At 39.2% G+C, this 10293-nt stretch overlaps 1 pseudogene; it reads right to left on the reverse strand.

Annotated features, from left to right (window-relative positions):
* Positions 1-7092: 7092 nt before the first annotated feature.
* On the reverse strand, positions 7093-7869 carry LOC114630164 (annotated as a pseudogene).
* Between the last annotated feature and the right edge of the window lie 2424 nt (positions 7870-10293).

A 10293-nucleotide genomic window follows, 5' to 3' on the forward strand; every position in this document is an offset into this window, starting at 1 on the left:
CTAGTCCCTGATCTTAGTGGGATTGCTTCAAGTTTCTCTCCATTTAGTTTGATGTTGGCTACTGGCTTGTTGTATATCGCTTTAACTATGTTTAGGTATGGGCCTTGAATTCCTGATCTTTCCAAGACTTTTACCATGAAAGGATCTTGAATTTTGTCAAAAGTTTTCTCAGCATCTAGCAATATGATCATGTGGATTTTTTCTTTGATGGATTTCTGAATATTGACCCATCCCTGCATTCCTGGGGTAAAGCCTACTTGATCATGATGGATGATTGTTTTGATGTGTTCTTGGATTCTGTTTGCTAGAATTTTATTGAGTATTTTTGCATAAGGATGTTCATAAGGGAGATTGGTCTGAAGTTCTCTTTCTTTGTTGGGTCTTTGTGAGGTTTAGGTATGAGTGTGATTGTGGCTTCATAGAATGAGTTGGGTAGTGTTCTTTCTGCTTCTATTTTGTGGATTACTTTGAAGAGAATTGGTATTAGGTCTTCCTTGAAGATCTGGTAGAATTCTGCACTAAAATCATCTGGTCCTGGGCTTTTTTTGGTGGGGAGACTTTTAATGACTGCTGCTCTTTCTTTAGGGATTATGGGACTTTTTAGATCGTTTATCTGCTCCTGATTTAAGTTTGTTACCAGGTATCTGTCTAGAAAGTTGTCCATTTCATCCAGATGTTCCAGTTTTGTTGAGTATAGTCTTTCATAGTATGATCTGATGATTTTTTGAATTTCCTCAGTTTCTGTTGTCATATCTCCCTTTTCAGTTCTGATTTTATTAATTTGGATACTGTCTGTCTCTGTGTTCTCTGGCTAGTCTGGCTATAGGTTTAAATATCTTGTTGATTTTCTCAAAGAACCAGCTCCTAGTTTTGTTGATATCTTGTATAGTTCCTTTTTTTTCTACTTGGTTGATTTCAGCCCTGAGTTTGACTATTTCCTGACGTCTACTCGTTTTGGGTGTATTTGCTTCTTTTTGTTCTACAGCTTTCAGGTGTGCTGTCAAGCTGCTAGTGTATGCTCTCTCCAGTTTCTTTTTGTAGACACTTAGAGCTCTGAGTTTTCCTTTTAGCATTACTTTCATGGAGTCCCAGAAGTTTTGATATGATGTGTCTTCATTTTCATTAAATTCTAAAAAGTCTTTAATTTCTTTCTTTATTTCTTCCTTGACCAAGTCATCATTGAGTAGAGAGTCGTTCAATTTCCATGTGCATGTGGGTTTTCCATTGGTTTTGTCATTATTAAAGACCAGTCTTATTCCATGGTGATCTGATAAGATGCAAGGGATTATTTCAGTCTTTTTGTATCTGTTGAGGCCTGTTTTGTGACCAATTATATGGTCTATTTTGGAAAAGGTACCTTGAGGTGCTGAGAAAAAGGTATATTCTTTTGTTTTGGGATGAAATGTTCTATAGATATCAGTTAAATCAATTTGGCTCATAACTTCTGTCAATTTCATTGTGTCTCTGTTTAGTTTCTGTTTCCATGATCTGTCCATTGGTGAGAGTGGGGTGTTGAAGTCTCCCACTATTATTGTGTGAGATGGCAATGTGTGCTTTGAGCTTTAATATAGTTTCTTTTGTGTATTTGGGTACCCTTGCGTTTGGAGCATAGATGTTCAGAATTGAGAGTTCATCTTGGTAGATTTTTCCTTTGTTAAGTATAAAATGTCCTTCTTTATCTTTTTTGATAACTTTTGTTTGAAAGTTGATTTTATTTGATTTTAGAATGGCTATCCAGCTTGTTTCTTGGGACTATTTGCTTGGAAAATTGTTTTCCATCCTTTTACTCTGAAGTAATGTCTGTCTTTGTCACTGAGGTTTCCTATATACAGCAAAATTCTGGGTCCTGTTTATGTATCCAGTCTGTTAGTCTATGTCTTTCTATTGGAAAATTGAGTCCATTGATGTTAAAAGATATTAAGGAAAAATAATTGTTGCTTCCTGTTATTTTTGTTATTAGAGGTGGAATTATGTTTGTGTAGCTATCTTCTTTTTGGTTTTTTGGAAGATTACTTTCTTTTTCTAGGATGTAGTTTCCCTCCTTGTGGTGGAGTTTTCCATATATTATCCTTTATAGTGCTGGTTTTGTGGGAAGATATTCTGTAAATTTTGTTTTATCATGGAATATCTTGGTTTCTCCATCTACAGTGATTGAGAGTTTTGCTGGGTATAGTAGTCTGGGCTGGCATTTGTGTTCTCTTGGGGTCTGAATAATATCACTCCAGGATCTTCTGGTTTTATAATCTCTGGTGAGAAGTCTGATGTTATTCTTATAGGTCTGCCTTCATATGTTACGTGACCTTTTTCCCTTACTGCTTTTAGTATTTTTTCTTTGTTTTATGTATTTGATGTTTTGATTATTGGTGACAGGAAAAAAATTCTTTTCTAGTCTAGTCTATTTGGTATTCTGTAGGCTTCTTGTACATTCATGGACATCTCTTTCTTTAGGTTAGGGAAGTTTTTCTCTATAATTTTGTTGAAGATATTTGATGGTCATGTAAGTTGGGAATCTTCACTCTCAACTATACCTATTACCCTTAGGTTTGGCCTTCTCATTGTGTCCTGGATTTCCTGGATGTTTTGGGTTAGGAGGTTTTTACATTTTACATTTTCTTTGACAGTTGTGTCAATGTTTTCCATGATATCTTCTGCACATGGATTCTCTCTTCTATCTCTTGTATTCTTTTGGTGATGCTTGTGTCTATGACTCCTGATCTCTTTCCTAGGTTTTCTATCTCCAGGGTAGTCTCCTTTTGAGATTTCTTTATTGTTTCCACTTTCATTTTTAGATTCTGGATGGTTTTGTTCAATTGCTTCACCTGTTTGGTTGTGTTTTCTTGCAATTCTTTAAGAGATTTTTGTGTTTCCTCTCTAAGGGCTTCTACCCATTTACCTGTGTTCTCCTGTATTTCTTTAAGGGAGTTGTTTATGTCCTTCTTAAAGTCCTCTATCATTATCATGAGAAGCGATTTTAATTCTGAATCCTGCTTTTCTAGTGTGATTGGCTATCCAGGGCTTGCTATGGTGAGAGAATTGTGTTCTGATGATTCCAGGTAACTTTGGTTTCTGTTGCTTATTTTCTTGCACTTGCCTTTCACCATCTGGCTATCTCTAATGCTACCTGCACTCACTGTCTCAGATTGGAGCCTGTCTTTCCAGTTATCTTGCTTGTGTCAGAATTCCTCAGAGTCCAGATATCTTTGTGATTCTGTGATCCTGAGCTCCTGGGTGTAAGAGCTCCTGGGACTCGGGCCGCCTCTGGGATCCTGAAATCCTGCTGCTCTGAGTGCAGTGGTTCCTCTAGGATTGCTCAGGATATGGTATCTTCATGGGAGCAGACCAGTTTGGTGTCTGCCCCAGCAAAAGGACCAAGCAAGGGGCAGAAGGGGCCCTACATAACTTCCTAACTAGTTGAAGCCGGTGTCCATACCCCAGAGAACCACATCTTACTCGGTGTTTCATTTTCTTTGTCATTATTGATCATTACTGTTAAGAGTAAAAGGTCTTTGTCATGGGTTGAATGTGATATATCCTGTGCTGTCTCATGTGTTTAGACATTCGGTCCCCTTAGGCAGCCCTGTTTGAGTAGTTAGGGAACCGTTCTGTGTGTGGCCTGCTGGGAGGCAGTAGGTCCTTAGGCGACCTGGGAGATTGTTAATGCATTGAAACGAGTTGCCTCACACTCTGCTGCCAGTGCCATCAGCTGAGTCCTCCATCATGTTGTGCCTGAACCAAGTCTGAGCCAAACCAACCTCTGCCTCTCAGAAGTTGTTTCATGCCATGGATTTGGGAGGAAACACGAAAAGGAGAACCTGGTAAAGAGTTGTGGCATTAGATGTGTTTAGGTCAGGGAGTCACTGTGAGAAATGGTAGTCCCATGAAAGGCAGCAGCTGGGCCTGGATCTGGTCCTTATAATGCTGTAAGCTAGCTACTTGTTGGCAAGAGCAGATGGACTCAAAATTGTATTCTGACATCTTTACCTTTTATTTCCCATATTTGGAATTGAACATCTGTGATCCCCACGGACCTAAACACAGTGAGTTTGCTTCCTGGTGGGTTGGTGTTGGGGTAGGGATTTGGATTTACTGTTCATAGTTTTGGATTTAGTTTGTGCATTTGCTTCAGGTGTTTTATTTAATCATCCATTTTTCTATTATCCTCTTTTCATTTATCTTTGATGTTATATACATTGATTTATTTCGGTACATGAAAACCCTTGTTATTATGTATATAGTAGCTCTAAAAAATGAACTTGACTACATCAGGCACTTGGATCCTATCATCAGCTTTGTTACTTCCCATGCTATTTCCCTTTGTTTTTATATTTCCCATCCTAGTAAGAGTCTTCCCCTGCCACCATGCAACTTAGGAGATAAAACACACATGGGGGATCATGAGGGATAGCACATTTCCTCATTGCATCACAGTGTTAAGGACAGGCCTCCATTGCTACATTCCCATTAATATTAGTTTAAGAAAAAGGTATTGGGTATGTTGCCTGCAGAGATAGGGAGGTTTGAGGTAGGCAGAGTCATTATAGAATCTGAAGGTATGAGTGAAAAGTGCATTGAAGAAGCCTGCGTGGTCACTCTCTCACTAGTGAATAACCATGTCTCTTACCAAGGTCAGCACAAAGCTCTCTGAGTCCATTCAAGTTCGGGGTTATTGCTGCTCTCATGATAGTCAAAATGTCCTCCTTAAAGTCTGAATGACAGAGGTCTCACCCCATCTCCTGTTTCTGGATTTGTGGTTTATAGAGAGGGTGCTGTTGTGGAGGTTAGGAGACACCAGGGCAGTGGAAGCCAGAAGGAGAAATTGGGTCATTCACAGCAATGAGACCTACCAAAGCCACAGACGCAGCTGCTTCATACCCATTTTCTCAAGTCTCCAGCTGTGCTCTCCAGGTTCATTGAGAGCCAGAGACTAAGTAAAACCTATATACTGTATGTTGTTTCTCAGGTCATGAGAAAACTAAATCAGTGCTGGTAGATTCAAAGCAATAAAAAAAAAAAAAGAAAAAAAGAAATTCTGTTGCTTGTAACTAGCATGATTGGTCTAGCATGATTAGTTTTTTGTAATGATGTCACTGGAGCCTTTGTGAGGACTTGCAGACCCTGCCCATTGAAGCCACTGGCTGAGGCTGAGACTTATTCTCTCACTGCAGAGAAGCTGTTGCTTTGTTGATTGCAGACTCAGACACTGGGTTAGGTAGAGTTCGATGTTATTAATCACTTGGAAACAGACATAGTAGATGTGATTTTATCTCAAGACGCTGACTTTGTTTGGTAATCTACTTTGACCTCAAGAATTTGAGTTAGTTTTCTGGTTTATTCATTTTGATCAATATTTCTTCAGTGGTTTTAAAGTTAATTTGTGATTTTACTTTTGTTTCTTGTTTTCTAGCACCTGAAATTCTATTCATAAATGAGCATGGTTCTTTGACAATTTTAAATTTATTTTTTTCTGATTTTAAATGCTTTGCTAATATGAATAGGTGTTGAAAATGAGGAATTTCATCCAAATGTGCACTTTGAATACATTGCCACTATTATTATATTCTCCAAGCTTTGATGAACATAAAAGTTCACCTATCCTATTAACTATCTTCTGGACTTGCCATGTCCTAGCTCCAAAACCTATAAAATGCCATTCCACTCAAGAAAGCCCATAGCATTTGAGTGTCAAACAAAGGGTACCATCTTTTATTAGTCCATCAATAGGTTTTTAAGATAAAGGACTTGAGTATCAGTGTAGAAGTAATGATTTGTGAAGTGTGAGTTTTAGAGAACTCAAGGTCATATTGAAAAAGTCATTAAAGCAGCTGGTAAGTTCACTCCCAAACTCCCAGGTCCAAATCCCTAATCCAGGTCAGCATAGAGTTCCAGAGTCTGTCCTTTTATTATGAGTCTGTCCCATCTTACTATGGGGTTTCCTGTTATTAAAGTCAAAATGTCCTCCTTGATATTTGATGTTTCCCATCACAAATGCCTCACATCTTCTCCTGTGTCTGAATGCTTGGTCTCTAGTAGGTTGTGCTGATTAATTGGGAAGATCATGAAACCTCAGTACTTTAGAAACCAGGAGAAGTTGGGTGACTGGATGCATCAAGACCCACCCAAGTCATGTAACCAGCTGCTTCTGACCCATCTTACCAACTTATCAGCTCCTCCAACAACTGCCATGCCTTCCCCCTCCTTTGAGAGCCTGGGAGAAGGGATACCTTTGTCCCTTTGGTTGAATGTTGTTGAGGATTTGTTCATTGTCATGATAAAAAATAATGCAGTTCCTAGGGTTTATAGAAGAACTTCTTTAGGTCATCCCCTGCTGTTACTGATCCATTCCTTGTAATAACATCATGAAGAGCTTTGAGAAAAGGATGGAAATTTGTTCATAGAAGGCATTGCAGTGAGCTGGCGTTTGCCCTGATGATGCCGAGAAACTCTTATTGGAAGGAGAGCAGTTGGACTCCACCATGGGTCCTGATACACTGGGGCATTCCTAGGCTCTTAGATCTTGATGTGGAGAGATTTACTCTCTGTTGCTGTGTGTTTCATGATCTATGTTTCATTTTGATTCATGCCCTCACTGCTCTTGTTTGATGCATTGATTTCTGTTGTATGTTCATTTGTTCCAAATGGTCCTCTTTCAATAATTTTCCTTTGCCATATTGTCCTCTGCTTTCATGTTATTTTTGGGGGGGAGGGGTTGCATTTAAAATCTTTTTTTTTTTTTTTTTGGTTTTTCAAGACAGGGTTTCTCTGTGTAGCCCTGGCTGTCCTGGAACTCACTCTGTAGACCAGGCTGGCCTCGAACTCTCGAACTCAGAAATCCACCTGCCTCTGCCTCCCAAGTGCTGGGATTACAGGCGTGCGCAACCACCGCCCAGCTAAAATCTTGCTTTTTTTTTTTAAGTTGAGCAGTGTTTTATTTTCCTTTACAACTTAATAAATACTTCTTGATGACTGCATATGGGGAAAGGTTGCTTGGTAGTTCATCAAGGTCACAGAGATGGAGTTTTCCTGACAATGTGTAGTCTTTAGTAGTGAGTGGAATGACTTGTATGATGTCACTGTCAAACCAGCAAGACTGCATCATGCACCCATCATTTTCAGGATTCTTGGTAACTTGGGCATACTTTCTCCCAAATAACCTTGCCTCCTTGTGTCACAAGGCCCAACTCGCTCACACTCACTTCAATAACTGTACCTTTGGTGATCACACCCAGGGTTGTATATAATGGGGATCATGGATTCTTTTTTCACACAGAGTATAGGCAGGCAAAAAGTAGCTTTCATCTCAGGGTGTGTGACATAGGCTTTTTTGAAATGTAGATCCATTGGCCTAATAGTTAGGTGGTTTTTTTCATAGTTAAGTGGTTTTCTTGTAAAACCATCACCAACAAAGCAGACTTTAGTAACCATTCTCTTCCACGTCTTCTGTTTTCTTTTTCTTGTTCAAATAACTTTCAATACTTCTGTTTCTCCTTGGGCATGAACTCTGGGTAGAGGGACCTCCCACTTTCCTGCCTTTTGTTTTCGTTTCTGCTTAATCATGTTACAAAGTACTTTTGCTCTCGACTGCCCCACTCTGTCCAGCAGATAGGCAGGGACTGCTCCCTGTGGAATCTTCTCATCATCCTTCAGCTTGGTGTTTCTCTTTTCATGCATCTTAACAGTCTTTTTCACTTGTATTTTCTCTGCATGGCACTGTTTATGGTAGGGCTTAGCCTTCAGGCCAATTTTTTTTTTTTTTGCCTTCTTTGAACATTCATGGACCTCCTGACCTTCTTTCCTTCTCTTTTTCTCATGGTAGTCCAAATGATACCCATATTATTTGGGGTGCAATTCAATATATTCATTTTCTGGCATGATGACAGCCATGGAGCAACCTTCTGCAACTTTCTAGGTTCCAAACCGCTCTTAATTTCTGGGTGTTACTGGCCCCTGCATTCAAAATCTTAGCTGTGTAGAGTAAGGAATTTCCCTCTGGTACTCTTATACATGTCCATAGTGAACTGGGAAAATATTCATTTGCTGTTACATTGCTTATCATGTGCCTACAATTCTCTGCTTTTGATTAAGATTCCACCTACACAATCATGACTCCAGTTAGGCTCAGTATATCTCTGGAACTGGCATATTACAGAAAACCTACCCTATGTACCTATTTATTTTAAAAAATGACAGAATTTTATTCTCTGTGGCTGAGCATGGCCTCTTCCCTTGACTTCTTTACCTGCTTGTTGTTGTGTGATCTACCAAAGAACTTACTTTCAGATGACATGTAGATTTTTCATCAAGGATATTAAAATACATTGTGCATGTATGTGCAGTATGTGTGTGTGTCTTATGTTTTTGGTATTAGGTTAATACTAACTTTGTAGACTAAATGTGGAATGATCTTCCCTTGTCTGTCTGGTAAAACACCTTGAGGATTATTGATCTCCAATGTACTTTATGGCCAGTAGGTAAGATCCACTGTGCAAGCTCTTGGACCTGGATCTCCTTTTTAGGAAAGATTGTATTACTCTTTCAATCTTGTACTCATTTTGATCTCTTTACATTACTCATTATATATGTACTCATAAGATCATGAATGTATCATGACACCCAGGATGTGACAACAGGAAGGCAAAAGGTGGTCCATGTTTGGTTACCTCTTTTGCTACCTCAGTGTCTATGTTGTGGAATGAGCAATTTCTTTCTTTGAGGATATTCAACCCTCTGCAGTACAAGGCTGCCTAGAGTTCCCATGGATCCTGTTTGTCTCTCCCATATCTCATATTTCAATAATTTCTGCCCTCTCTAGGTGATTCAGTCAAGGGTTTGTCAATTTGTCCATCACTTCAATCAACCAGTTCTTTGTCTCTGACCTTTGTTTCAACCTCTAAGAGTGAAGTATGCCCAGGTCTGATCTTTATTAGCTTTCTCAAAATTGCTTTGTGATTGTATTGGGTTTTTATTTGTTTTATTTTATTTTTATCTGACCACATGATGTATCATATACAATGCTAGAGATAGCTTTGGTTTTCATTACATACAAATTAATATTTGTGTATATTTGAGTAGGACTCATGTACTTGCTCTTGTTTTATTTTTATTTGTTTATTTGTTTTATTTTATTTTACTTTTGGGGTTTTTTGTTAGTTTTTTTTTACTTCTAGGATATTGTGGTGGTTCCATCCTCCACCTTTTGAGTGAAGGACTTGGCAGACAAATTTTCATGGACAGATCTGAATGATGCACATTTTCCATCAGCATTCAGTGAAATGGGGTGATCCATCTCCAGCTTGGTCAACACTATGTGTTCCCTGAGCCACATGGCAGAGGAAAACTTCAACATAGCAAGAACAACATGCTTTACATAAACCCTGGCAAGAAATGATATACTTTTCCAAAATAAATACCATTACATCCTTAGCGATATCGTACATCTTTGAAAACACCACTCAGTCAAGTCACCTGCATGTCATATCATCCTCCCTCCACTTCCCTTAGAGAGAACATAAAGGGAATTGGCTCTGCCTACTTCCATAATGGCCTCAAAAAAAATAAGGCAACAACATGTAAGAGGTAAATGACAAAAGTAGCAAAGGTTTCTGTAGGTCCAGCTCTCCTGTTTTATACATATCAGATTACCTGTGAATTCTGCTCCATAGGATTATTTTGTAAATGTAGTAAATACTAATGCTACAGAAACAGAGGATAAGGACTTCTGTGCTGACACATCCAAGTAGACCATGTAGAGGCTGAGATTAATGAGACAGGAATTACCATCTCAGATAGTAACACATCGTTGGATGTTTTGTCCTTCCTGGAAAGACTCTGACAACAGACAGAACCCTGGACAAACTAATGCTATTGATGCTATCATGGAAATCTACCAAAAAGTAGATCTGACTCACACTGTGAGCAAGACAACAGACAATATAATATTGTCTTGAAAGGTCCCCAGAATAGGGACTATCAATATGAAGCTGAAGCTGGCAAGAACATAATCTTTGAGTTACCATCTACCAAGGTCTAGCCCCAGGAGGCACGCACCCATTGCCTCAAACAGGAACAGCAGAAGGCAATGGAAGCAGATGAGAAGGCAGACTAGTCACTTGTTTCTCAAGTTGTGTTCCTGCCTCTGCACCCAAAGTAGAACAGACACAATATCTAGTAAGGGAAAACAATGTTAGTTTGGTGCAGCATAACCACTGTGGGGGAAGCCAGGCCAGAAGAGGCAGTGTGTACAATCTGTTGACACCTGTCAGACACCTCCACCAACCAAGACACAACCTCTGTATC

The sequence above is a fragment of the Grammomys surdaster genome, unplaced genomic scaffold (assembly GCF_004785775.1).
Source record: "Grammomys surdaster isolate TR1022 unplaced genomic scaffold, NIH_TR_1.0 331, whole genome shotgun sequence".
Lineage (NCBI taxonomy): Eukaryota > Metazoa > Chordata > Mammalia > Rodentia > Muridae > Grammomys > Grammomys surdaster.